Below are 7,271 nucleotides of genomic sequence, written 5' to 3' on the forward strand. Positions count from 1 at the left end.
GCTCATGCTTTGGTGGCCTTCCCACATCAAAAAAAGCACCCGGTTGGCCCATGTCCCTGCGATGGGCATTCTAAACAAAGCACCCTGCACTTTATGCTCATTTGTACATTGTTGCAGAATGTAAGGATCACATATCTGAAACCAGTATTTCTTAGGTATGGTATTCTTACTGTGGAGGATGCAATGTGTTTATAATATATTATGGACTGCCCCTATATATGTTTTTATGTTGCAAGTTTTATTTGTAAATCTATGGCTTTTAGGAAAAGTATGATCTTTTAAACATTATTGGTAATTTACCTGTATTTTATTCTGCTGCATTTTGCTATGTGCTTTTATGGTCATTAATTGTTATGAACCGAATAAAGCTTCATGAAATGAAATGAATGAGTAAAATTGTGTGAAAGGGCTTTGTGAATAACAGGCAGAGAGGCGGTGCACAAAGAATAGACATGGTTTCTAAATGGGTGTCGGGTTTAGGCTAATTTAGGAAGTAAATAGCGTATTTGCATAGGCCATACATCACCAATTCCCGGTTAGAGTGGAGACGTAAGGGGCAATAATGAAGATAGAGTTCAAATGTCTGAGTATACTTAGAAAGTTATTATATCAAAGTAGTAGGTTTGAAATGTATTATAAAAAATGTAAAGGAAAAAGTAAAAAAAGATGGAAAAAAATCCATTCAAGAATAACGTGAGTTTCTTACAAGTCTTGGAGATTCCAGTCCAGAAGTTCTTCAGCGGCTTGAGATGCGTAATGTTCCAAGAGGCTATTGTTGCCATCGTGTGAGAAAAGCAAAGCGATCCAATTCATATCGTCGAAGGGACAGTAATGTTCCTCGATGTTGGCAAGGCATACATCCATTCGCCAGTCAAATGGGCAAGTTTTGGAATCAAACGATGGTTGTACGTGTATTGCATAAGTGTAGATAAATGTCATGTTGTAGCTAGCTCCGATAATAGATAGAGGCAGGTAGCCGAAAAAAAAATCCGTTTTTTTACAGTATTGATGTAGCTTGGCGTAGAGGCGTATTCTGTCGGACATAGTTGTTACCATAGAGAGCGTAGCCATTTCTAGAAGTAGAATTAGTAGTAGGATGATTGCAAAGAGGGCGAGAATTATGGGTACTGTTCCTGTTATTCCAGAGATGATCAAATGAATGTCATAATGTAGTCTGGTATTAATAGAAGAACAGTTTGAAAGTGTGTTAGAAGGCTGTAGGAGACCGTGTTAAAAAAGTGTGCCAGACCTTGAGTGTGACATGTGTTGAAAATTGTGTAACAATTCACAAAGTGTAATTGGCGGTTCGTATTTAAAAGGGAGTGTATTTTATTTGAATTTTGTGGTATTTGCAGTCGATACATTATCTTTTGCAGAAGTGAGGGAGACTTCTGTTCTGAACAAAGGTGCTTTTAGTTTGGTTTGTTTCTTGAAATGTGTTTTCAAACTAGGAATTGAAGGCCAAGTTGGAGTTTGGGAGTTAGTTTGTGTGGGTGGGAGTAGATATTGCCACAGGAAGTTACTGTGTTTGAAACAGTAAGGACATGTGGTATGCCAGCTCACATTCAGTAGGAGTGCATGTTATTGAGAAGCAAATAACTGTTGTTAGAAACCTGTGTGAATGTTGGTGTGATTGTGGGAGTTGGCTTCCTTTTAAGGAAGGACGCAAGATTGGGGGCTGTAAGCTTATAAGCGCCGTGTAGTTGGACATTCTTGGATAGTAATGAATGACTGCCATTGTGGTCGCACTATTCTCCTGTGAGAAAAACGTCTGTATGCTCTTTAAGACAGCAATATGTAAATGGGATAAACCACTGCTCGTGAATAATCACGCTACCTTATATAATCACATTCAACATGACAAACAACATGTGCACGTAGCAGACACAACAACACTACATACTGTGGGAACCGTGGCTAGCCATGTACACAAACTAAACATGGCATGGCACCCCTGCCTCATAATGCAGAATGTGGGGAGAGATGGGAGCAAAGTATGTGCGAAGCTGGCAAGTAATTATCGATTATAAAAGTATATAATGCAAAGTTTTGAGGGGATGTGCCAGACAGAGTTGAGTATGTAGAGCACAGACATGTACATGTCAACATACAATGATGGTCTATTGAGTGAAGTGGACAGTGGATGCAACCATGATTGTACAGTCAGTAGAGAAGATTACGGAAAGGTAGTGTGTACGTGCCCCCCCCCCCCCAAATGTTTATGGAAGTGGGCTGGCTCGGCGTACACAAGGGTAGCATAGGGGTATGAAAAAGAGGCACATTTCTCTGGGTGTGGTTCTCTTCCGGATTGGCGAATGTGTCTGCCCCGATCTGCGCAGCTTACACCATCACGAGGCTGACACCGTGAGCGAAGGTGGCTGCGTGAATGATGCTCTCAGCGTGCTGGTATCCAGAAACCCTCATGGCCGTTGCAGCACATATATGCCACACAGTTCACCTTTCAACACTGCCGTATGTGAAAGAGGGCCCACCACGTGCCGGTGGAAGCTCCTGGGCCGAGGTCTGCGAACTCGGAAGGCTCCTGAGATTAACGCTGGCTACCGCGACACAGGCACACAGCGCCCAGCCTGAGGCCCAGCACCGTGGATTGCTCTGTATACTACTAACACAGTAGTCTGACAGGTACCGACAGTGGAACAGTGTTTTTGATACCATAGTGGGGGATGCTAGAACTGTATCAAAGAGTGGAGATGAAGGTACTCCTTTCGACCAGGTGCAAACAACTCTGGGTCCCAACAGTGGAACGGTGACTTGATTCCACAATAGACGATGTTAGAACTGCATCTGAGAGTGGAGATGAAGGTACTCCCTTCGACCAGGTGCAATCAACTCTAGGTTCCAATAGTGGAGCGGTGTCTTGATCCCACAATGGACGAAGTCCGATTTTATCTGCAGCTTGGTATTGATAGGAATCCCTCCGTTGAGGTGCATCACAGTCTGTGCTTCCATAGCTAACTGCTGTACAGGATTATTGGGATTTGTTGACTGTAGTCGCTGGACTACAGCGTGGTACAGCAGGTCCGAACAATGAAACAGGGTCTTGATTCTATGATTGAGGATGTCAGAAGGTAAAGTCTGTGATGATTTCGGTGTACCCCCTCCAATCAGGTGTAACCAACTCTAGGTCCTAACAGTGGAACGGTGTATTGATCCCACAGTGGACTATGTTAGAACTGCATCTGAGAGTGGAGATGGAGGTACTCCCTTCAACCAGCTGCAACCAACTCTGGGTCCCAACAGTGGAACGGTGTCTTGATCCCACAATGGATGATGTTAGAACTGCATCTGAGAGTGGAGATGAAGGTACTCCCTTTGACCAGGTGGAACCTACTCTAGGTTCCAACAGTGAAACGATGTCGTGATTCCACAATGGAAGATGTCCGATATTACATTCTGCTTGATTTTTACAGAACTCCTTCCGTTGAGGTGGATTAGACTCTGTGCTTCTGTAGTTAACTGCTGCACATGATTATTAGGCATGGTTTACTGCAGTTGCTGGAATACACAGCGGTACAGCAGGTCGGAACAGTGAAACGAGGTCTTAATTCTATGATTGAGGATGTCAGAAGTTAAAGTGTGTGATGATTTTTGTGTATACCTTCTGATGAGGTGCAACAACCTCTAGGTCCCAACAGTGTAACGGAGTCTTGATCACACAATGGACGATGTCCGATATTACCTGTTGCTGTTTTTCCACAGAACTCCCTCTGTTGAGGTGCATCAGATTCTGTGCTTCTGTAGTTAAGTGCTGCGCATGGCTATTGGGCTTAGTTGACTGTTATCGCTGGAATACACTGCGGTACAGCAGGTCCAAACAGTGAAATGGGGTCCTAATTATATGATTGAGGATGTTAGAAGTTAAAGTTTGTGACGATTTCTGTGTACCCCTCCAATGAGGTGCAAGCAACTCTAGGTCCCAACAGTGGAATGGTGTTTTGATCCCACAATGGTCGATGTTGGAATATCTAAGAGTGGAGATGGAGGTATTCCCTTCAACCAGCTGCAACCAACTCTAGGTTCCAAAAGTAGAACGGTGTGTTGATTCCACAATGGACAATGTTAGAACTGCATTTGAGAGTGGAGATGAAGGTACTCTCTTCAATCAGGTGCAACCAACTCTAGGTCCCAACAGTGGAACCATGTCTTGATCCCACAAGGGATGATGTCCGATATTACCTGCTGCTTGCTTTTCTCAGAAGTTCGTGTGTTGAGGTGCATCACACTCTTTGCTTCCATAGCTCACTGCTGCACATGATTATTGGGCTTGGTTGACACTAGTCGTGGAGTATACTGTGGTTCAGCAGGTGCGAACAGTGAAATGGGGTCTTGATTCTACGATTGAGGATGTCATAAGTTAAAGTCTGTGATGATTTCTGTGTACCCCCTCTTATCAGGTACAACCAACTCCGTGCTTTCGAATCCAACGGTATGTGGCTTTGAGGTGTTAATGACCACTGCAGCTGGTCTAGACTGCGGTTCGCAGGGTTCACAATTTAGATTGAGTGGTGATTGTTTAATTACAGAATCCAGTAGTTAAGTAATTAGAACGTCTATTGAATCATACACAATATTGTTTTAGTATACTTGCTTGAAAAAGTTTTTTTATATTAGTTATAGGTTTAGTAAAATGACCAAATTCTTCTTGCAAGTCCAAAGGAACAGTGAATAGTGTAGACTGTGGAAAGATGAAATCCCAATTCAAATTATTTTGATCTATTCATTGTAGGGTTCTCTATAATTTATGTTGTTTTATTTTGTAAAGAGGGAGTGAGAAAAAGTATTGATGGTTGTGTGTGTGAGTACTGCCTTCAATTAACAATGCAGACAGTAGTGTTCACAATTCAGATTGAGTTGCTATTGTAGATGATGTGGCACTGTAAGAGAAGAGATTGCTATAGTGTGCTCTGTCTGCACCACTCATACGCATCATTGCAGGCTCCGCACACGTTTTCTTTGCTTCGCGTATTGCAAACTGTACAGCTCAAGTCAATTCCACATGACTGTGGGCCCTTGATGAATGCTCTCTCTGGCCTATACTGCAGACTTCAGTGTCCACATTTGACATTGAGTCAGTATTGTAGATTATGCAGTCCTGTAGGAAAAGACATTGCTCCTGTGCTTTAAATTTTTTTTAAATATATATCTTTCTAATGTTTCCAAACACAAACAACAAACATAATGATGGACCACCACATTTACATAGAGCCCGACATTTTAGAAATGGAGGTAACAATAACACTATTCCGGCAATTGATACAAATCAAGTATTCAGATTCAGCCAGTGGTGCAAGGTCCCCTTAGTAGACCTACCTATACAGAGCCAAGCCCCCCCATATAAATACTACTATGAGTGAAAGTTCTGGGCATCAGGTCTTGTTCTATTCCATCTACAGGTCCACCCTCCCCAACTAACCCCCCCCACCCCACCGCCGGCGCTGTTACTAGAAGACTAAATGCAATCAAAGTACTACCATATTGTGTGGGTTACATAAGCGTCATTACTCCAACAGTACCCTGAAGTATTCTGATTATCATGGGAGTCAGGAATCGCCTTGCATGCAGGTATCCCAATGTCTAGAAAAGTCGGATTACTGGTTGTCTTCCCCGGTCAGTGTGCTTGTCTCTGAATCAGTGTCTAGATCTGTCATATTTAGTTCCATCACCAGGGCCTCCCAAGCCCGCGCCGCCTCCAGTGCCTTGTCATTGAGGGACCTATGAGTCTGCTGCAGTCTAACCGAGCTCTCGCTACTAGCCCACACGAACAATGATGCCTTCCATCTAGGGTAGCTAGGCCCAGCCACTGCCTTCCAGTGAGATGTAATTTCCCTCTTAGCCAGCAAAATTCCTAGGTCTATAAATTTGCTAGTCAATTTAGTTTTGCTAGTGTGTGGAAACCAGTGTAATAGGCAAGTCCCCTTGTCCGGAGTGATCCGTCGTCCCGTTACTCTACAGAGGAGATCAGTTATCCCCTCCCAGTATGTACCAAATTGCGGACAGTCCCATAGCATGTGCAACAAATCCGCGTTCTGCAGTCTACATAGGGGGCACAGTGCTGTGTCAACCTGGAAGTACTGGTTAATTTTAGCTGGCATAAGATGTGCCCTGTGTAGTATAAAAAATTGGATCAATTGGAACCTAGCATTTCTGGTTCCCTTCCATGCTCTTTTAAGTATTTGCGACCAGGCCGTGTCGGGTATTTCTTTATCTAAGTCCGTCGCCCATTGCTCCCGTAGCTTCGGCAATGGGTTCAACCCCTCTCCCAGCATACGTTTGTACAAGCAAGTAACCGCTTTATATGTACCCGCAGCCATCATCACATATTGGCACGCCCCGCTTGTCGGTGGTTCAGAGAGGCCAGTGCCCCAATGCTTCTGGATAGCGGCAACCAGGGCCACGAGTATTAGAAAATGGCCTCGCGGGAGGCCAAAAGACTCTTGTAATGTGCCATAGGGCAATAGTGCGCCGTCCTCGAACAGATCACCCACCATCTGTAGGCCCAGTGCCTCCCACTCCGCGAGGGCAGACCAATCCCCACCATGCGGTAAGGCCGTGCACATACCAGGCGGTATTTCCGGAGCATAAGGTCGTTGCACCCCAATTATATTGTGGAATCATTTCCAGTAAAGCCTCAGGGCGCACTCCGCTGTCGACAAGCCAGCAGTCTGCAATCTCTGCTGTAGGACCACGAAGGACAGAACATGCCGCCGCGGCTGGCTCAGACTCCCTCTCCGGCCCTCGAAACTCCAGTGCCACTGCCTGGGTAAGGTGTTGGAATTGTGCAGCTAAGTAATACAATTCAAAATCTGGGACAGCAAGGCCCCCCTCAGCCTTTGGCCATATCAAAGTATCCAATGCTACTCTACGCCGCCCTGCACCCCAGATAAAGCCCCCCACCGCAGAACGGAGTTGCCGAAAAATTGCAACAGGTATCCGGATCTCTGTCTGCACCATTCATATGCATCATTGCAGGCTCTGCACACGTTTTATTTTGCTTCGTGTATTGCAAACTATAGAGCTCAAGTGAATGCCAGGTGGCTGTGGGCTCTTGCTGACTGCTGTCTCTGGCCTACACTGCAGACAGCAGTGTTTACAATTGAGATCAAGTCGCTATTGTAGGTGAGGTAGTCCTGTAGGAAAAGACATTCCTCCAGTGCGTTCTGTCTGCTCAACTCATATCTATCATTGCAGGCTCTGCACACGTTTTGTTTTGCTTTGTGTATTGCAAACTGTAGAGCTCAAGTCAATGCCAA

The sequence above is a fragment of the Lissotriton helveticus genome, chromosome 10 (genome assembly GCF_964261635.1).
Source record: "Lissotriton helveticus chromosome 10, aLisHel1.1, whole genome shotgun sequence".
Classification (NCBI taxonomy): Eukaryota; Metazoa; Chordata; class Amphibia; order Caudata; family Salamandridae; genus Lissotriton; species Lissotriton helveticus.